General features: G+C 39.5%; 1 protein-coding gene across 1 annotated transcript in view; it reads right to left on the reverse strand.

Moving 5' to 3' along the window:
- Window positions 1-23,326, reverse strand: part of LOC135708482 (sodium channel protein 60E-like) — a 389,801-nt gene that overhangs the window by 363,944 nt on the left and 2,531 nt on the right. The window lies entirely within an intron of this gene.

Raw genomic sequence — 23,326 nt, forward strand, 5'->3', positions numbered from 1 at the left:
ATTTCTCAGCAAAGGTGTCTTCAGATAACTTTTAGATCTTAAGAAAGCACAAGTTTTTGCTGCACAAAGCTTGTCAATATCTTTCGCCGATCAAGAATTATTAACGTTTTTATACAAAAAATATGCACTTTTCAAATGTTAATATCTCTGGTTGGGGCAAACAAAAAAAAAGTTTTTTTACGACATTTGAAAGGGCGTAAGTTATTCTCAATAATATGACAAAATTGGAGGTATGTTATTTTTTAAACTCGTATAAAATCAATTTGAATTTAGTCATATATTTTACTATATTTGGGTATATCTTTTTTTATTTGAAGAGATACAGGAAACAAATTCAAGTATAAAACATTCCTCTAAAAGAGTTTTGAAATTCTCTAGAAGATAACTTTCATGAGAAATTTCAAATAAAAAAGTTATTGGCAAAAAATGGATTTTATAGGACCACTCTAATGACAAATTTATATAAAATGTGCTAGTACATTTGTTTCAATATTTGGACATTTAGTGTCTTCGAAGAAGTTTTTGTTCTTAAAAATTCCCTTCTTTTGGTGTTTGCAAACGTCAGGGTGGTCCTCAAATTAGGGAATTTTAAAAACTAACTTTTTTGTGTTACAAAATATAAACATGTGTTGTTCAACAAAGTTGTAGATAAGTTACTTGCAAGCAACTTAGTTAAAGAAATTTTTTTTCTATCTCTTAACGTTCTCATTTTAGAGTAATTTTTCGGAGTTGACTTAGGGTGTTCCTGGAAAAAATAGTTTTTTAGCAATAACTTTTTTATTTGAAAATTCGCATGAATGTTATCTGCTAGAGACTTTTAAAACTCTTTAAGAAGAATGTTTTATAGCTGAGTTGTTGCCTGTATCTCTTCTAATAAAAAAGATATACTCAAATATAGTAAAAATATGAATAAATTCAAATTGATTTTATACGAGTTTAAAAAATAGCATACCTCCAATTTTTTCATATTATGGAGAATAACATACGCCCTTTCACATGCTACAAAAAAACTTTTTTTTTGTTTGCCCCAACCAGAGATATTAACATTTGAAAAGTGTATATTTTTAGTATACAAACGTCAATAACTCTTGATCGGCGAAAGATATTGACAAGCTTTGTGCAGCAAAAAATTGCGCCTTCTTAAGATCTAAAAGTTATCTAAAGACACCTCTGCTGAGAAATTCGAAATAAGAAAAATAGAGCAAAAAACCTGTTTTTTTAAGAGCCACCCTAACTCAATTCAAGAAAATAGCTCTAAATCGGCCAATTTAAGAGATACAAAAAAATTGTTTTCAACAAAGTTGCTTGAAATTAGCTCAGCTATAACTTTGCCGAAGAATGTATACCTTAATTTATTCAAACAAAAAAGTTAGACATTTGATTTAAATGATAATAAGAACCACCCTAGAATTCATTGTCATAAAAATGAGGGCCTAACTACAAGGAACAACTTTGTAGAAGAGACTTTTAGTCTAAAGTTTCAATTTCAGGCTCAAAACATATCATTCCAGCTAAATCTGCATTCTGTACCACTGTGCAGTGTCAATATCACATCATTAAGTTTTCCCACATTGTTGTACTGACCCTTCATTTCGATGATTGTATTTTTTTTAACTAGTTCGTTTATTTGGAAGGCTCAATGGCGTTAGCTTTACGGAGCCGATAGTTCATTGTTCTTTGTTTGTAACAAAATTCACTTTGTTCTATGTCTAGTAGGAGTTGGGCCGAATACTCGCGGCTTACTCGAGGTTAGAGAGGTACATTTTCGAAGGATAGGATCAGGGGAGGAGCTTGGGGGTAAGGTTTCGTTGTCTCATCAGAGCGTTGTCGCCCGATTCGATGACTGTATGATTGCCGAAATGATACGGAAATGGGTTAGTGATGTGATATTGTTTATACAAGCTGAGCAGTGCGTGGGGTCCTAGGTGACATTGATCGAGTCTCTTTATCGATTTGCTCCTTTGTTAATAACTTTGCTATAAAACCGTTTCTTTTCGTGTTTTCCGTATAATGCGCTAGATAATCGCTGCATACATCGAACTGTATGCTGCAAATGGCTGAAAATGTCTTTTCATGGCCGTGGGGATGCAGGGAGGGGATCGATGAAGAGAGTCTGTCGATGTCACCTGGGACCTTATGCAGTGTTCCGCTTGTATTATTTTCTTTGTTTTATTGCTTATATTACGGTCTTCTCTTTTTGTTGTTTTCTATGTCACATTACAAACCTTATCAAATGTATTAAGGACCGAGCGCTCTTTCGGATGCTGAGCGGACTGTCATCTGGAAGGGTTGTGCACGAGGAGCGATTTGAATCCCCCCAGTTTTGAAGGCATTCCGGAACGAGGATCCATTATCTTGTTTCAGAGGGATGATGAAAGTGGCATATCCAGAAACACAATACAACAAGAGAAGGAAGTAGGATTGAAGGTAAACAAGGAGTATATGGAAACGTCGAAAACTGTAAGTATACATACTCCGATATATTCTAGTACTCTTGTATAAAACCTACTGTAAACCGGCTGGATCGTAGTCGTCGTCACCGGGACGCATAGTCATGTAAGGATTGCCAGATCCGTGATCACTCATGATAAAGCACACAAGGTTCTCAACATTAAATACATTTCACGGGTTGATTAGCAGTAAATTGCTTTGAAATACCCGCATAAGCGATAACCATAAGGAGTGCCTAACAACCTATTCGGGTTATCATCCCAACAATATGTGGTACGGTGGCACGATTTGTGGTATCGTTCATGTATGGTGCTCCCCCACCCATTATTAGGGTCGCTGACGCTCATTGCACGCTCTTTCGTTCTCCGGCTGATTGAATGGATGACTAAGTTTGACGTCACACTCCTTCAGACGTTTAGGCGGCGGGAGGGCGAGAGGGATGGCTTACAAATTTATTTATAAAAGGTAAATCACAGTTTAAAACTCACTAATAATCGCTTTCAATCTCTTTTAATTTCTTTTTCATTGACGGTGTGATGTAATCGATGCGCAATGTGACGAGAGCGCAAACAAAACGAGGCCATTTTTCAGCGATAGGATAATAACTTGTGCGCTTTTCACACAAAACCCACCCAACCTTTTTCCTTTCTACAATCCCTAAGTAGCTGGTTCACCATAAGTGTACCTCGCAGAACTTTTTAAACCCCCTGGGGTAAAGATACTGTGTTGCTCACTCCTCTCCCCTTCCCTTGTGTATTATGGATGATGTGAATATTCACATCGGTGACATGGCCCCTGACCTCCTTGTACATCATAAAATGAAAATTAAATGAAAATGACTTTCGGAGAAGTTTTAAGATCTCGTAGAATCATTCATATTGATTCGGCTTGCAGTGTTCAGAAAATGTGTTACAGTTTTATCATCGTCAACGTTTCGATCCAGGGGTTGGGATCTTCATCAGGTCTAGTTTTAGTAAGATCGTAAATTTTTTTGAGCTGACGGTACAACTTTATATTGTCGGGCATAAAACATCTCAGCGTTTTGATCCACCGTTTAGAAAGAACTAAATTGTGTATACATTCCAAAATTACAATGAAGACCGCTCCTTAATGGGGGTGACATATGAAAAATCAGTGAGTAACCAGCACCAAATTTACCATCACTGGTCCCCCCCTCCCCCTCGTAATAATCTAGAAACTAGCCTATTAGAATGAATTGACTTATACTGCCGTGAAATGTTATTCATAGTTTAAAATACCCTTTCGGCACATATCTTAAACTTATTAAAGGAAATACATCACACCCCGATCTTCGACTCAGATAGCACGTACCCCATTCATACATTGTATTATACACTCTGCCAATGTCGTGCTTCCTGTTTTGATTCATTCGTATCCGGTTCCTAATCAAAAATTTCCTTCACAATGTCATAATCGAAAACACGTTGATCTACTTCTTAGTTCAGAAAGTAACACCAACTTCGCCAACCCCGCTGCGATAGCTTCCCTCCAATCCTAAAGAATATGAGTCAACCAGCACCATCTGTTGCTCCCCGTCGTTGGAAATGTGAAAAACAAGCCCTTTTCCATTTATCCCCTTCCAAACATGTTTGGTTCGATTTCAGGGATATTGCCGATTGCCTTAGTTTTTATTCCACTCAGGTGATGGTAGCGTCACAGCAGGTGTACGAGTTGATTGCTAGCTACTGCTTTGACGACGACGACGACGACGACGACGACGACAACGATGACGGCAATCGAAAGACCGCAAAAACCACTCGGACGACGACGGCAAAGGTTGAGTCTCCTGCTGGGAGAACGAAAGGAACAGGTGTACGAAACGCGAACTCAATCAGGGAGTATCCTTGTACGCGCCCAGTTAGCCAGCAGAAGCAGCAGTTGAACGCCACCAAGAGTACAGGTTGTGTACTGTCGTCACACACGAACGCAGAACTCAGAACACAGGTATCCAACATGATTGGGAAAATAAACGAACAAATATTATTACTTGGTAGCCGAAATGTATCATGCGCAGAAGCACACTATGGCACAATAGCAGCAGCAACAGCAAAGACCTCGCGCACCCATACATACCCCATTGACGTGTCGTTTGACTTGGGCTGGCGTCGGAAAATGTTACCAGGTACTTGTAGGTATAGCTCACATTGAACATTGGGCAGTGTAAACGGAGCAATTTGTGTCACGCAGCGAAATTAATGCGGCGAATGCCAACCATCTGGAAGGCTGTGAACTACATACTACAGGAATCCCCCGAATAGCGCGGTGGGTGGTACCGTTCACCCACCGCCGTTTCTCGGCTGTCCTTCAACCAATTGAGCTGATATCCTGTAGGTGATTGACCCTAATCTAAAATCAGCTCCAGTGGATAGAGGATAGCCGAGAAATTGCGGTGGGTGGACAGCAGCACCCATCGCGCTATTCGGGGGATTTCTGTACTACTAGTGTGATGAAATGTTGGTACCACTACTGATGCCTATTGGTGCGAAATGGAGTTAGTTGCCACTCTGGTTTTCCACCGTTTGGTCTTTTGACGGTGAAGGTTCATGGAGACGCTTGGTTGATTACGTAGAAGTGCGTTGATTTTAGCAAATTTTGGCAACACGACAACACAATTCTTTCCTGAAATTTGCGCTAGAGATTTCTGGACAAGTTTTCATGAAATACCAAAGGAGAGAGAATCTCCAAATAATAGTTTGATTGATTTTTTAGAAAGCAAAGAAGACAATAATCTTATGATGCAAAAACGCGAAGGCACTACTGTATGTAGTTCCAAACGACTTTTCCTCAAACAGCCACTTTGACACTAGGGAAGATCTATCACACGTCTATCTGACATCAGACTATATCAGCTGATTATAAAATGCAGGCCAGCTTGAAGCTTACCACTTTCAATTCGAAACCATCAGGCTGAGGCGAAATCCTGCTCCAAATATTTCCATCGCTCACTAATTAGCAGTAAAACCATTTATGGCAGGCCAGAGAGGCCCCCACCGTCACCATTCAATCCTCGTTTGGTGGGTGAGTGTGTGTGTGTGTGTGTGTGTGCATCCATCGGGTAGGGTAGACCGTTTTACCCAATTTGGTTGGAAAAGTTTTAAATTTCATTGACACGATTATTGGGGAGACGGGTGGGGGTGTGAATTTGATCGTGACATAAATGAAACGGCTGTCGTTGAGGTGAATTAGCAATCAACCGATGACGGACGGCCAGATGGATGGTGATGGTGGGTGGATTCTTTCCGGGACGGCTCGGCTCGTCATGGCCGTTATGGCCCTATCAATTCAGATAAATCAACTCGGGAAGATTGATTCGCCTGATTGCATACGGCGGGCGAAGAAAATACTCTCCGCAGTCACTTCTGGCTTATCGAGAGTGTTGTCGAGAAGAATCACAGTTCCGAATGATGATTGATGTAATGAAGCACTCGTACAAAAGAACACGAGCTACCGCTGCACGTGTGTGGCAGACGGAGAAGATGAATTATAGGGGGGCCTTGAGCAATGTGATAGCTGCGAAATCGATGTCATAAATATTACAAACCACCCGGGCGGAACGCGCCCATGGGCCCTCAAAGTGGACCTGAGCTCAGATCGATAATTTAATTAGGACCAAAATGAGATTTTCACCGGATTTTGCTTCCTTGATGTCAAGGATTTATTCCGCTGCTCAGCGTCAAATTAATCTACACTCTGTCGTTAAATGTAAAATCGGCTCATGAATAACGCCACAACGCCCATCAATTACCGCTCTAACTACCGTACTTCCGGGCAAACGCGTTCCATCAATCTCATCCAAATTTATGCATGCGCTCGGATGGCAACAATCCTCCATCAGTGAACAGCTTCTCACCGCGTACGAACGGGCTTTAAAATTTAATAGTTTTACTCATGCTTCCCATAATACAATAGTTTCACCATCACCGTCAGGCAGGACCGAACAGCTCGGACGACGACGACGACGACGACGGAAGCAGGAATCAGGAATGTTGCTTGTTCATACTTTCGGTAAGCCCAGTGAAGACGAGAAAATGTCATATACGGCAGCCACATGTCCTTCCGCAGAATTTATCCGATGAAATAACCATCCACCGTGGAAGAAGGCCACACCGACTAGAAGTCTCGTCTTGTCGTCTAATTCACGGGGATCTGGTTGGATTCACCTCAGCTTCATGCACACTGCTACTGGTAGTGGCGCTTGATGTTTGCTCAATGATAATAATACAAGCAATAATAATGAAAATGTAGAAAAATGAGATCCCATTTTGAACGTACTTTGCGGTAACTGGAAGAAACGATGCTGTGAGTTGAAGAAAATCGTGCAAAGTGCGCGTAGCAATCTACTCTGTTGTAGTACAGTACAGGTAACGACATGACCTTTTTATACAAATATCTATTTTCCCTGCGAAAGATATGTAGTTCTAGCGGATGGAGGAAGTAAGTTAAGGTAATAGAAATTTAGGAAATATTTAGTTGTGTGGTGGCACTAGATTGGCGAAACGGTGAGGTAGCTGTAATTTAAAGTGGTTGAACGAAGACTGTGATTGTTTACAATAGATTTGCTCCAGAGCATAAACGCGTGTTTCCGTCATATCGAGCATGCACATAAAATATATCAGTGATTGCAATGTGAACGTATCAGTTTAGTTGGTACGAGAGTTTAGTTCAAAAGCTATTGTATTTTGCTGTTGAAACTGGACTCCTCAATAGATCGGAATCGCTAATAAAATTGCGTTCGTTAGTGTACCCGAAACATGCCAAGCAATAACACCCGGGGAATTTACCAAAAATCATGTTTCTCGATTCCCGGGAATCTGTCTCAATTTCTCTGGAAAACTTGTATTTTTTATACTGTGCACTAAACGCAGACCACACCATTCACTACCGGAAAATTTTTATTTTGTTATCCACGAAACGTAAGCAGCCATTCCATAGCAGAACGATATAGTAGTTCCACAGACAAACAGACGCAACTCTTTGAAAAAGTTTGCTTTAAAACATAGTATCCGGAAACTTGATAACTTCAAAAAAAAATAACACAAAACTAAAAAAAAATCAAATTGCTGACCACCAATTCCTACAAAATTTTGAGAACCACCGCACGGTTGTCGTAGACTACGTTAAGTTGTTTAGTGACCTTCTCGTGCATTTTTGTTGATATTGATACAGTAGAAGTAACCTATTATTTCGGTCCTACGCACATATTTTGGATTCCATACTTAGTAAAACATGGCCAAATTCAGGATCTCATAAAAATGTGTATACATAAAGGGTGGAACGGTCAAAAATTGGTCAGTCATGATTAAGTGCACATTGATTTTGTTATTGTATAAATGATCAAACTTTACTTCTTTCTGAAGTTCAATGACGTTGAAATTATTTGATTAGGCTTTACGTTTCACACTTTCCATCCGATTTTATACCGCTGTTGTATCAACCTTATTTGATGCTGAACATCAATTTGCTTTGAACTGTCTCTCATTTCCACCAGTTTTCTGAGTTTTCTTCAAGTTCCGCTTAACGATTGGCCAATATTTTTCAATTGGGTGCAGCTTCGGTACGACTTGCACGTTGTTGGCGATATACCGTTCCTGAGCCATTCTCCCGTAGTGACAGGCAGCAAGGTTGTTGATATTAGCTACTAATACCTGCTAATCTGAAAGATACACCCCCTTAAAGATAGCACGGTGTGCTTTGTAGAACAACTTCATCATAAAAAATTCGGCAATTCTGATATTTGCACACATGTAAGAATAGGTTTTTACCTATCATTTGCGACCTCGATTAAAAAATCGGTCGGGGGGTCTAGAGCAACTTTTTTTTTTAAGTTTTTTTAGCATTTAAACTATGGTTTTACAATGGTAGCTTTTGAATATCCCGACATTGATAGTAAGAGCCCTCATCCCCCCTTTTGATTAAAAAAAAAGGGACAGCAGAGCGGTGGAAAACATGTAAACAGAAGAGTGAAGAAACCGAGGTAAGTAGAGAAGTCGGAAGATAAGTAGGCTTTTCGATTAAATATAATTAAAAGATTGCATTCAAGTAACAATTTTACACTAATGTTTATTTGCGTTTAAAGGTGTATGTAAATAACAAATATAGATGAATGACCTGTTGTTCGGATATGCTATAGTTTTTACAAATGAGCACTGTTGTATAAAATCACGGAACGGAGCAAATGATCGTCGTAATGTTCTGACGTCTCTGGAACTTTCATCTTCTGCCATGTTAGTTCAAAATCAAAATGGACAGTTTCGCACGCCTGTTCGCCATATAGCCCCAACCCTGATCCTACGAAGTTGCAGAACTCTGGAACATGGAAGTGTAAGATATGGAACTTGAAGCTATTTGGTAGTCCTGCCTGAATCCAGCTCTCTGCAAATTCTTCATTTATTTAGTTCGTTTATCATCAACACCATTAGGGTTGGTAATACCGGCACATTTTTCCTAAAACCGGTTTCACGGTATTGAAAATTCTAATACCGGTAAAACCGGTATTTGGACGAAGTTCTAAAAGAAATAAAAAGCTGCATAATTTGAATAAAAAGCGTTTATTGGTCAACGATTGAATAAAAAAATGAACTATTCAAAGCTTGGCCTGTTCATTAAAATAACCTTTGAGAACGCAAAGAGCGTTTATCGTTTTATCTCCCAAACGAGAACGGAGCTTACTGACAAAGTTTCCGGATGCCGAAAATGCTCGTTCAGACTCCACTGATGTAGGACGTACAGTGCAAAGGGCATCGTAAATGATCTTCATGTATTTGCCTTTCAAACTCTCTGCATCGTAGTAGGCGAACTCTTCTCGAACAACTTTTGTCAAACTGTTTGCTGACGTTGACGTTGAGCCAAAACTAGAAGCGGCAAACTTCGACTGCTGCAACCGTCTTTCAATTTTTTTCCTTCACGGTCAAACCATAGTTCTCTGCATCAGCTGCATCATCTAGTCGATTGAGTTCCTCTCTTCGCTCGATCTCTGCATTCATTCCGTTCCCTTCCAAATCAATCAAACGATGTAGTATTTCATTCAATCGACTGCTTTATTAAAGCAGTCCGCGAGGTCTTGCAGAATATTCCAAACTCATATTTTGTCATTGTATCACGGACAGAGCGGTTGCTCATAAATGCAAACAAATCTGCGTAGACGAACCGTCTTTCTGAAATTCTTACAACAATAGACTCGAGGAGCTGTTTCGCGATATTTGAAGTTTGTTCCGAGAGCTACTCTAGCATAAAGTGTAAGCCCACATCGGCTTCATAGATCGTACAATCCTTACGGCACAGCAGTTCAACAGAAGCCAGAACTGGTTCCAGCGCTTCAACAATTTCTTTGATTGTTATCAGTTCTTCTTCGCTAAAACTTATCTTGTTCTTGGTTTTCAGATCGAGCAGGGATTTTCGAACCGCAGTCCGGAGGTCGTAGAATCGGCGCAACATTGCCAGCAGGCTATTCCATCTTGTTCTGCAGTCAGCAAGCAAACTTATTTCTTTTCCGTGGTCTACTTTGACATTTTTCTGGAGTACTTCGTCATTTTTCACTGGAGATTTTCCGAAGTGCTTCACTGTATCTCGTACTTTTTTCACCGTTGTACAGTATTCGGGCATAATTGTGTGTTCGTCGTGGTCTGTATTGCCAATCGTGAAAAAATCGGTGTTTCCATCATCGTCATCATCCGTATCTGTATCAGTATCACAGTCTGAACCTATAAATTGAATAATGAGGATCATACTAAAATTTTAAGCTAAATTACCTCTGCTCTCTCCGAATTCCATGTAGGCGACCGGCTTAGATGCTTTCTTGTACAAAACGTCGATTACTGCTACGATACTGTTCCGTTTTCGATCTACTCTTTGCAGGCCTAGGTTCCACGTTTTGTTGGCAGCATGAGCATTTACATTCATGTAACGTCGATTCCTGTTGGATGTCCGCTCGTGAAACGTGAGACTTAGTCTCCTTCCATCCTTTTTTCTGTCTTCGAATTCCTTCGGGTATTCGTTGACGACCTTCTCAAAAAACATTTCCACTCGATGCCTTATTCCTTGGTGAGTTCGTGGGATGTCGTTGAAACCACGAGCAACTAACCCTTGCCTTATGTCCTCCGATTTGCATATTGTGCGGAATGAAATTCCGTCCTTAGCAGATAGTCGAGCAAGAACAGCATCGATAGGGCAAGCCTTTGAAAAATATTGAACGATGGTTCTCTTTTTCCCACTGGATCCGGATGTTGATGCAATTTGCTCAGATGTTTCAGACGGGGTAGATGCATTTCGTTTGGCTAATATTATTTCATGTTGTGATCGGAGATGCACAATTAATCCACTTGTGCTAGAACCTTCACACTTGATAACGTTATTGCACTTGACACACTTTGCAATTCGTCTATTCTGTTTTCCTTTTAAGAAATAGTTCCGGCAGAATATTCTGGCACTCCTGGCTTCACTTTTTCTTCAAAATCCATTTTGTAATATTGTTCTCACGGAATTGGTTCAAAATCTATGTTTCAGACGCTGCTTGCCAACTTGTCAACGAAAACGACTACTACACGACGGCGCACTTTTAACCCGAAACATATTCAATCATTCATGCCGTTTCTCTCATTCATACAGATTCATTGACCAGACCAAAAATGACGTTCGTGAGTTATTCGTGTCATCAGAGCTTAACAAACCTTAAGTTCCACCTCTCTCGATACACGCTAACATCATTTTACTCAGACGATTCAAAGAGATTATCCAGATTGGGCATAAAGCGGACTTGGTGGTGTAGTTTGGCCAATTTGGTTAACATGTTCAAAATTAAGAGAGCTGCTTTTTTTTTCTTTTAAATTGATTATACTTTTGCAATAAAATACCGAAAATACCGGGTTTTGTTTTAGAAAAACCGGTATTTCGGTATTGAAAAACAGCACGGTAATACCATAGAGGTAACTCTAAGACCACTGGGTCCCGAAGAAAATCATTATTATTTTTGGCTCACTCAGTACCAGAACAACGGTCCCAAGCAGTCAAAAGCTATTTCACTCACCCCTGCATGTTCTGCATGAATCCACACACCCCTGATGTTATCTGTCAAACTTTCATAGCGAATCAAAACAAACATAGTGTAGTAATAGAATTTCAACTAGAATAGGGTACGTTAATCGTTTGCTTGGGACCAATAGGCTACTAAAGTGGTGAGCCAATTTAAAATCGTTAGTTTCGTATTGATTGTTGGTAATACCGGTAAAACCGGTTTCGGTAAAACCGGTTAACCAACCCTAAACACCATCAGTCTTCCATTTTGCGTAACGTGTGCTTATTAAGTCCAAGGTTCCAATACTCTCTTGAGAAAGCATGGACTTACTTGTGCAGCAATATGGACAAGGATAAGCTGAACTGTGAAAGATTGATGATTTTTAGGTCACCTGCGACAACTGCTTCCACTTAGTCCAACACGAGAAGTGTCGACCAAACTTGTACAATATTTGTGTACTTTTCCGGAATGCTGGGTATTACTGCAAGAAGAAACAACTTTTTCACCCCTGTATCTTTAGGGCAATTCCCCCTGTTTCGCTCCTTTTCTACGATAGATAACGTAATCTTAAATAAGCCTCCTCCCCCATCTGCTCCTATCTTATAGAACACATTGGTATTAGATAGAAATCTTTCATGTTCAACATACTCGATTAAACCCTTCACGTCGTTACAATATATGACTGGTTTCATCAAGACTCCTGGAGAAGACCCCTTACTAGCCTGCTTCCCGAGTAGTACACTTTCATCACAATTAGTTACAGCAACTTGTTTATGACTGAAATAAGTCGTATATAAGTTTCTACAATTAATTTGTGACAAGCGTGCTACTAAGGTTAAATTCGAATGGAAGATGTGTAACAGAAAAGAACTCCTTGAGCTTCTGTTTCATATCTTTTATCTTTTGGGGAAGATAAGAGGGGACTTTGATGTCCATTCCTCGGAGGGCACTGGTTAATTGCAATGTTTTCCTTGTGCTCAAATTGCATTTTGTTTTTATTAGGTTGTGGTTGTTCACCTTGCACAAGCTGCAGAAGGTTATTGTGTTATTCAAGGAGGGTACATGAATGCCGTTTTCCTTTGGTGATTTCCAAAAAAAAACATACTGTACATAATTTTTAAGTGAGCATCTTTTTGGAGACCTCCTTCGCTGAAGGCCTCCCACGCTTCTTCGTTGAAAAACGTTGACCATGTTTATACTGATGCACTTCTATGAGCTGATTTTAATCACTTAGAGAGAAGGAACAATGACTACATTTTTTTTTCGGATAGTACCAACTTTTTGCGTCGATGTCCGATAGATAACGATATCCGATAGTTTGCGCAAATTAGTCTTCTTTAGGCATAAAACACAAACTATGTCCTGATTTTCCTCGTGATTTATTGGTTTCATTTTAGCACTTTGATAACCAACTACATGTGTATCTAAAAAGCGAACTGGATTTGCAAGGTAATCCCGAATGAACTTGTCAAAATTATAAAGTTATTGATTGAAAATAAAAGATAATAACTAACAACTAATCAATGAGGTCGAAAATGATAGGGGTTTCCGGAAGAAACTTCTAGAAGTAGCTTTTGAAATAAACTTTTACACGGTCGTTCAGAACAACTCAAAATTGAATCGAGTTGATTCAATTTCGGCAAAAGTGGATTTACTCAAAAGTGAGTTGTCACTGCAGTGACAGTCAAAGGCAGAATGAGCTCAAACCTTCAAATGGAAATGATTCCGAAAAGAAGCAACTTGAAAAAAAATTCTAGAAGGAAGCAACTATAAAGAAGCGCCTATCAGAAACTTTTAGTAGCCGCTTCTGGAAGAAAGCTACTCTGAAAACGAATCTTACTCAGAGAGTGATCCACCTTTACTCATTCGTTTGGAGAAATATCGAACAGCGTAGGTTACTCGTGCGCTAGGTGCCTTACGCTTGTAGTAATTTCTCCATACGAATTAGTAGAAGTGACTCACAACTGAATAAAAATGACTCGCTCGCTGAGTTAGTTTCTTTTTCAGTGTAGAAAAAGCTAGCTAGAAACTTTTGCAATAAACATCTGAATGAAGCTTCTGTAAGAAACTTCAAGGAGAATCTATTGAATCAAGCTTCTAGAAAAAAGCCTTCAAAAAGAATCATCTAGGAAAAGTTTTTTAGAAGAAGCATCGAGAAAAAAAATCTCATAGAAGAAGCATCTGGATGAAAATTCTGAAAGACACTTCTAGGTAAAGCCTTAGGAAGAAATTTCTAGGGGAACCTTCTGGAAGAAACAATCTACAAAATTATAGAAAATGTTTCAGGAAGATGCTTCTAGCAGAAGCGTCCAGCAAAAGAAGCTTTTAGAAAAACGCTTCTTCTGTCAAGCTAGTGCTGCATCGACAGTCCTAGGTAGAATGGTTGAATTTACGTTAGTGTTAGTATTTTGGTGTTTCTTGAAGTCCGTGTTAGAGATGCACCACGGCTACACGAATTAATGGTGCAGTTCCCACGGCTACGGCTGCTTTCAATCCTGCTGCTATTGTTGCTGCTGTTTCTTCTCAACGCCTGTCTCACGCTTCACGTTCACTCGATTCTACTCATTCTTTATTCCACCCTAACTACATTCTTCCCCTCTTCTACTCTCGTTAATTGTGAAAGGGGGGTATTATATCTACCCATTCGGGGAATTTCATCCTTCAGGTCATGGCAATTCTAACTATTTCAAAATTTCCTCAGTCCATCCATCAGGTAATGAAAATTCTTATCTACCATCCATTAAGTCATGACAATTATTATTTACCATCCATCAGGTTATTCTAACAATTGTGTTTGCATACTCTACCATCCATCAGGTAATGGCAATCATTTTACAAAATTTATTCAGTCATCATTTTAATTCTTATTTACCATCCATCAGGTCATGGCAATTATTTTTCAAACAAATTCTTCAGTTCTTTAGTCATTCCAATATACTTACACTATCGTACCAACTGTGCCATTTTCGTGACCGGACCGAGGTTTCCAGCTTCGACCACGGCTACACGAATTAATGGTGAAGCTCCTATGGCTGTGGCTGCTACAATCCTGCTGTTATTGTTACTGCTGTTCCTTCTCAACGTCTGTCTCCTCCAAAATTCGTTACAAGAATGCCGTCAACGAGACTTTTGACTTTTGACTAACCTACAACGAAGACAACAAATCAAGAAGACTGGTAACTCTTTCATTTTCTCACACGAACTCTATGAGACAGGTACAATCGCGTCAACTGCCGCTCAAAGGTAAATGCTTCGAACGAATTTGATAGCAAAGATTACATCCTCAGAAGAAGGGTTTGTGTATTTGCTGATTTTTATATGCGTTGCTTCCACCTTCGCGCAGCGCTATTGTATCTGTCGCTTGATTTCTGGCAAAGTTGCCAGTCTTATTGATATGATGTCTTCGCTTAAACCTAAATTCGAAAGTTCGGATAGTTGCTAAAAAAAATTGAATTTACCCTAAAGTGAATTAAGTGGAAGTATTGTGAATATTCAGGTAAGCCTTTTAGTAGATATATTGTAACCAATAGTGAGATAATAACGTTGAATAGGCGTCGTCAAGCCCATCCAACGTGGGCTGCTAGTCTGGACTGGATTGGTTCGTCCGGATTGGATTTTTGTTGTCTGGCCTGAATTCGACTTTTCTGGGACTGCATTAGTCGAAGGTTGTTCCGGCTACGAAGTCTAGCAACGTGTGATTGTGGGGTTGGAAAACTCCCTGAGTCGAGTAGCAAAGACTCGAACTTATGCCCATGTGCGCGTACGTCCTTCGATCGATTGTGTCGATCAGTTTTCGGGTGGTAGTCAAGACGCCATTCGAGACGGCTCGTAACGTCAAGGCGTGAGGCAGCCAACTCACTCTCATTCCACCAATCTTCCGGGAACGCATACCCCGTGTATCGCCGTTCACGCCAACGGATACGCACGAAGGCCAACACAACGAACGATTTCGTCCAAGAACATTCGAGACGCCGAGGGAACACTTGAGGTAGTAGATCGTCGTTGGAGCACCTTGCCTTAGATCTCCCCTAGATACTGTGAACATTTAAATAAACGAAGAACCCCCTTTAAGCTAAACTAAATGCGTGACGTCACCAGATCAAGTTAGGGTGTACCAAAAGGTGAACTAAATGTGTTGTTGTGAACACCAGAAAAATTCTGTCACTATCAGGCAAGTTATTCAAACTTCAGGAAAGTTCTTGTGAACTTCAGGAAAAATTTTGTGAATTTCAGGAAAGTTATGCAAACTACAGGAAAACTCTGCGAACTTCAGAATAATTCTGAAAACTTTATGTTTTAATGTTCTGTAAACTTCAGGAATATCCTGTGAAATTCAAGAAATTTTGTTCGAACTTCAGAAAAATTCACGAATCTCACCCTTGAAAAAATAAGATTATAAAATTTCCTTGCACGGACCGCCTTGATTTGTAGCTGAGCCGACTGTCGACGGAGATAATTTGAAAAACAACAGCAATTCTAAAGCGGTGTTCGGCCGCAAGAATGCGCCCGTCAGTTGTTTAGGTTTCAATTCCGCGTGTAACTTTTTTTTCCCACCCACCCACATTCTTGGCCACTTGTTTATTGTTATATCTGAACTTGCAAAGAAAAATAATAAAAATCCCCTCTGTGATTTGTTACTTTTTCCTTCTACCCACTTACCAGTGATAGCTGATTAGCCACATCCTAGAACCCTGTGCCGTGCGGTTCATTTTTACGAGTTTGTTGTATTTAAATTACTTTTTTCTGTTTTCGCCTAAACTCGTCAGTTAGCTAATTTGAAAAATGGTTGTTGGTAGGGCTGGAATTGCTTGCAGGCGCACGTTTGGAGGCCGTTTGAATAAATTAAAAACACTGACGGTGGTAATTTGAAAACCTGTTAAAAGTTTTTAAGCCTGCACGGGGGAAAAGATTCCGCAGGTGGTTTTTCATGTTTGGTCGTTCTTTTTTTACGCAATTTGCGATTTGTTCAGCCTTTGATGAAACGTGAAAAGTTGTTTTCTAACTGATTTTTTTATTTTTTTTACCTGGTGAGAGGCTTCAATATGCTTTGTTGCTGGACTTTCTCAAAGTAAAATTGACAGGTTTCATGTGTCAAATACAAACTTTAATGCCTCTTCTTGAAACTTACAAGGGCATCATCATAACATCTTATAATTTCATAATCCTTAGACGTCAAAAATACATTTTTTGTGTAGCAAAGTAATGGCAGAAACCTTGAAGTTAGCTGATATCCAGACATTAGAGTTTTTCTCGTCAAAAACAGATGAAGACAAACAGCTGCATCATGAATCAAATTCTTTGCTCGCGAGTTAAATTACGAATGCTGTAATCCAAAATGGTGCCTAACACTATTATTAAAAGACTCAGAAGAAAAAAACATAGCCTAAAATATAGAAATCATTGCTTTCTGAGCTGTCATAGTTTGTATCTTAATTTTTTTTATAAATTATAATAAAAGTCGAAAAGTCAGTTAGTGTGGAATATAGAATGAGTAGAATCGAGTGAGCGTGAAGCGTGATAAACCGTATGTAAACTGAATATCATTGGTTCGAGAATTTTGATAAGGTAGTAGGTATAAATATGAGGTACCTAACCTCGTTGACGGCAATCCCAGCAGGTGTTCTGCAAGGCAGTCTGGTGGGCCCCTTGCTTTACAGAATTTATACTTCCGACATTTCTCCCCTCGGTGACGGTTGCGTGTTTTTCCTGTTCGCAGATGATACCGCAATAGTCGTCAAAGGAAGGATGCCGCGTGAAATAACGAACAAACTTCAACGATGCCTTAACGCCTTTGCTAATTATGCCACCACGTGGAAAATCAAAATCAATGCCTCCAAAACATAAGCGATCATGTTCATCCATCGGCAATCGCCCAAACTGAAACCGGCTCCATCTTGTACTGTAATCATGGATGGTACAAGGATTGAGTGGTCCGCTGAAGTAACCTATCTCGGGATGTTGTTTGAAGAAAAACTTTTATTCCGCTAGCATGTGGAGAAATCGTAGTCAAGTGTTCCGCCTTGGTTAGATGTCTGTATCCGCTGATTTGCCGCAGATCCCGCCTCTCAAAGGTAAACACTGTTCACTGAAAAGTTCCGGTGTGGGAATCATGTGCACACACTCACAGGAACAAAATTCAGGTCGCTCAGAATAGATTGCTGAGGATGGTACTTGATCGTCGTTTCGACACTAGAATAAAAATATTTACACGAAGTAGCAGGCATTCCCAAAATAGATTTGAGAGTTAACGAAATTAACACTAAATTTGCACAAAAATGTATTTTATCAGAACATGCTTTGATAAGCAATTTGTGCATAGTAGATTAGGTGTATATAGTAGTTGTAGGCGAAGACATCATATCAACTTTGCCAGAATCCAAGTGACAGATACAATAGCGCTGCGCTTGAGTGAAGGTGGAAGCAACGCATATAAAAATCAGCAAATACACAAACCCTTCTTCTGAGGTTGTAATCTTTGATATCAAATTCGTTCGAAGTATTTACCTTTGAGCGGCAGTTGACGCTATTGTACCTGTCTCATAGCGTTCCAATGAGAAAATGGAAGAGTTACCAGTCTTCTTGATTTGTTGTCTTCGGTTTAAGGCTATAACTAGAAATCACTTTCAAAAATTTTAAGATCACTTCCAAAATTGATTTACTATATAACTGACTCCACAAAAATTAATCGAGCGACACGTAAATAGCTTTTTTGAACCTTTTTGCTACGACGCAATTTCCACCTTCTAATGTACGTTTTCCAAAGAGATTATTTTGTATTGGTCAGCTCTAGCGGACTTATTTGTAACAATACTTTCCGTTGACTCGGCTTTCAACACAAAAGGTCAGGTAGAAGGCAAAGTTAGCAAAGTCCTGATTTCTGAGGTCCACTAATCCTGGCTTGGATGGTTTTTGTTAGACGATTACAGTGGACTAATTTGGAACAATACTTTCCACTGACTCGGCTTTCCACACAAAAGATCAGGTAGAAAGTAATTTGTGGAAATTGCCACAACTTACCGAAGGTTTAATTTATTTTTGAATCCAGTTAATTCGTCTTAAATCATACATGTTCGCGCAAGTTTTTATTTATTCCAATAGGTGGCTATAAAAGTACAATAGAAAGCTTACAATTGGTATAGCTAAAAAGGGATATTTTTAGGCTAGGAAAATATTCTCGTTACAAAATTCGCAGAAAATTCTTAAATTTTACAGAATTTTCCAGAAGTTCACAGAATTTTTGTACAGTTTGCACAATTTTCCGGAAGTTCTCATAATTTTCCTGGGGTTTGCCGACTTTTTTTGAGGATCAAATAAATTTCCTGAAATTCACAGGATTTTCCTGAAGTTCGCAAAATTTTCCTGAAATTTGATTTGGTTGGCTGAGGTTCGTTAAATTTTCCTGAAGTTCTAAAAAAATTCATTAATTTCAAAGGATATTCCTGAACTTTACAGAATATTTTTTAAACTTTTTAAATTTGTCGAACCTCTTAACGGAATCTCTTTATGAAGAGCTTTGAGTGTGTTGGTTTATTTCATTTTAATTCCTATATAATTGCTTATCTTTTGGCAGATACGCGTATGAGAATGTGTCGTCAGTGCCGTCCAGCGCTCTTGTGAGAGCATCGCGACTAAGTTGCGACATACGGCTGACCAGGGCCCCTTCTCCAATATTCATTGCCGTTTTTTTGAAGAATAACTTCTTCTTCTTCTTGTTCGCATTTCAAACTTATTGCTTAGCGCATATTAGCTTATTGCGTGCTCTCAACTTAGTGTTCTAAATGCACTTCCACAGTTATTAATTGAGAGCTTTCGATGCCAATACCAATGCATGAATTTGTATATTGTGTGGCAAGCACAATGATACTCTATGCCCAGGGAAGTCGAGAAAATTTCCAACCCGAAAGATTCCCTCGACCGGACTGGGAATCGAACCCGCCGCCTCCGGCTTGGTAATACCGTGCCTTTTCTGACTAGGCTATGAGGCCCTTGAAGAATAAACATTATGTTTTTAATAAAAATACTGAATTCATTGAAAAAAAAAATTTTACTAGCCAAATGACTGAAAAAAATCTCATTTTGTATTGAACACCCGTTACTTGCAGACTTTATCAGTGCCAAGTACTCAACACCACAACACCATTTTTTAAGTTAACAGAATTATTCTGATGTTTTCGGAATTATTCTAAAGTTCACAGCGTTTTCCTGAAGTTCCCATAACTTTCATGAGGTTCACAAGATCTTTCCTCAAGTTCACAAGAACTTTCCTGAAATTTTAAGAACTTTCCTAATATTTGCAGTTTTTTTTCTAAAGTTCAGAGAGTTTTTTCTGATGTTCTCAGAACTTTCCTGAAGTTCGCAGAAAATTCTTGAATTTTTCAGAATTTTCCAGAAGTTTACAGATTTTTTGTAGAGTTAGCACAATTTTTCTAACGTTCTCATAATGTGCCTGAGGTTTACAGACTTTTTCTGAAGTTTGTAGAAATTTGTTGGAGGTTCGCAGAATTTTCCTGAAGTTTACAGAGATTTCCTGATGTTCGATTAATTTTCCTGAAGCTCGAAATTTTTTCTTTGATTTTACAGGATATTCCTGAAGTTTGCAGAACATTTTTAAAGTTTACAGAACTATTCGGAAATTCTCAGAATTATTCTGGAGTTCACAGAGTTTTCCTAAAGTTCGCATAACTTTCCTAAAATTCACAAGATCATTCCTGAAGTTCGCAAGAACTTTCCTGAAGTTTGAAGAACTTGCCTGATAGCACCTGATTGATACTCACAGAATTTTCCTAAAGTTCGGAGAATTTTTCTGATGTTGGCATAAATTTCCTGAAGTTCGCTGAATATTTTTGAGTTTTGCAAAAAATTTCAAAAGTTTGCGAATGTTTCGTGAAGTTTGCAGAATTTTCCTGAGATTCACAGGCTTTTTCGGAAATTCGTAGAATTTTTCTGAAATTCACGGGATATTCCTGAAGTTCACAGAGTTTCCTCAAGTACGCAGAATGTTTTTCAAATTCACAACACTTTTCTGAATTCACGCAACAAAACTTGCACAGCTTGAAACGAAACACTTTTTCATACTAGCATTCGTACAAAAAATGTTTCGTTTCGAGCTTTGAAATGTGGCCTCTGTTCAAAGAAATTCAACAGTGAGTACACCTGAAATTTATAGCACTTCGTCACAGTTTAAATCCTATTCGTGTGCATTCTATTCTATTTTGATGAGTCATTGGGCCAGAAGCCGTTGTTCATCCTGAATGTCATTAGGCCGAATTTATCCTGTAATTTCACTTAAGAATAGGATCACCACACCAAAATTGATCCAGCAGTACTCGGCAGCAGGCATTGTGTGGTCCTTCTCATTGTTCTTCATCAGCAGTTCTTTCGTGTCGGCGTCGGTGGTGTAGTGGTAAACGTGACTGCTTTCTCACCCCAAAGGGTCTGAGTTCAATCTCAGCCGAGGTCGGTGGGATTTTTCTGAGGCATACAAAATCTCTGGTCACGTCTTAATTCGGAAGGGAAGTAAAGTCGTTGGTCCCGGCCCATGTGTGTTTGAATGGGTGCGATATCCTCCGCAGGTGTGGAAGCTGCCTTCCTGCACATTCGATTGCCGTCAATGGATTGCAATCGATGTCCGTCGGTGATTGGCACTATATTGCGGAACAGAGACCGACGTTAAAATAAAAGGAAAAAGCAGTTCTTTCGGTCGATGCGTCGTCGACTTTGGAAAGCAACCGTTTCGTGATGAGTGTGTGAGTGCTGACCACGTTTTGCGTCCATTGCTGCAATGGAAGCGCTGTGCCCCCGTAGGTGATACTTCCATACAATGAAACCACTGGAAGCGGCTCCCGGTCTGATCGAGAAGGCTTATTGGATAATGGAAAATATAGTGTTTATTGTGTTTTACCTTTTGACTATAGTTTTAAGATGTATTTTATAGTAAACAAATCTTCGGCTCTGTAAAGTTAAGTGGATTGAGCCTTATAAAATAAATTTATAAACAAATTTGCATCTGCAGCAAAGTTTATGGAAATGAAGAGATCTACAGTTCTATAATTCCAACTACAGTATGTTTGTTAATTCAGGGTGTTCCTATTTCAACATCATTTAACATAAAAAAAAGTATTTCATATGTTAACAAAAACAATGAGAAACCTTCTTTAAACTGTACTTACAACGGACTGTAACATACAAGCAATTTCATACAGAATGAATATTTTCGAATCAAATCATCAGAAATGATTCTTTGTCCCGTGCGGAGGAAACCAACTTATTTTAAAAATAGCGAGCGTAAATTTATCCTTTTACATTAAATTTGAGCATTTTATTATTTTTTTATTATTTTAATTTAACACTCTACACTCTTACACATAATAAAAAATCCTTCCAATTACCACAGTACAGACCATGGACCCAAAGGGTAAGGACCTCCTTCACGCGATTTTTTTTTTTTTTGGTTCACCTAGCTGTTTTTTTTAGTGTACCTGGTGCACCCGGTACTAAATACAGCAAAAGACAGCAATTTGTACCAGAACAGGTGTCAAAAGTGACACAGACAGCACAACTGCCAGCAAAGCGCCAGCAAAAAAAAAAAAGCGCGGTACCCGCTGCCGTGGCAGTCAGATTGAGGTGTGTCATATCCCTTAGCACGTTTCTTTTTGTTTCGCCATTTTGAGATTTGAACTCGTGACTTTGGCGTGAGAGGCATGGATGCTAACAAAAAAAAAAAGCGGAACTAGTTAAAATAGTTAATTATCTAATCTAATAGTTCATTAGCTGCAGGGCCCTTGAACATCATATATTTGGATTGTCCCCAGGAGGATTGTCCGCAGGAGGATTGTTCGAAGAACGATTGTACCCAGGAAGATTGTTCGAATAAGGATTGTCCGCAGGAAGATTGTTCAAAGGAGGATTGTCCACAGGAAGTTTGCTCGGGAGAAGGTTGTTCGAAGGATTGTTCGGAGGAGGATTGTCCGCAAGAAGATTGTTCGCGAGAAGATTGTACGAAGGAGAATTGTCCGCAGGAAGATTGTTCGGAGGAGGATTGTTCGAAGGAGGATTTTAAGCAGGATTGTCCGCAGGAATATTGTCCGCTACCGACGAGTCGAGGAGAAAGATTATCCGGAGGAAGAGGATTGTCCGCGGGAGGATTGTTCGAAAGAGGATTGTTCGAAGAAGGATTGTCCGCAGGAGAATTGTCCGCAGGAAGATTGTCGACAGGAAGATTGTTTGGAGGAGGATTGTCCGCAGGAGGATTGTCCGCAGGAGGATTGTCCGCAGGAGGATTGTCCGCAGGAAGATTGTTCAGAAGAAGATTGTCCACAGGACGATTGTCCGCAGGAAGATAGTTCGGAAGAGGATTGTCCGTAGGAGGATTGTCCACAGGAAGATTGTTCGAAAGAGGGTTGGCCGCAGAAGGATTGTTCGAAAGAGGATTGTCCGCATGAAGATTATTTGGAGGAAGAGAATTGTCCGCAGCAGTGATGGAAAAGTTCATCAAAGTTCCCTATGACTCGCGAACTTTTCCCTTGGTGAACTTCGTGAAATATCGCGAACTTTTCCAACACTGGTCCGCAGGAAGATTGATCAGAGGAAGATTGTCCACTGGACGATGATTGTCCGCTGGAAGATAGTTCCAGGAAAGATCTTCAGAGACAATCAATGACGTTCAAGGAAAACGTTGGGGAACGACACTCATCCTGATGCATGTTGCTTCAAAAAAGATATGGCAACACTGTGACGGCATGCGAGCGGAATTGAAAGAATTTTCAGAATAGACAGAAGGATCAACAGGGATATTCAGGATATACTGAAAAATAGACAAAAAATCGAATAAGGATGTCTGGAGAA

Source organism: Ochlerotatus camptorhynchus, unplaced genomic scaffold (assembly GCF_037179485.1).
Source record: "Ochlerotatus camptorhynchus isolate MF236.1 unplaced genomic scaffold, CSIRO-AGI_Acam_v1.1 ptg000330l, whole genome shotgun sequence".
In the NCBI taxonomy this organism is placed as follows: Eukaryota; Metazoa; Arthropoda; class Insecta; order Diptera; family Culicidae; genus Ochlerotatus; species Ochlerotatus camptorhynchus.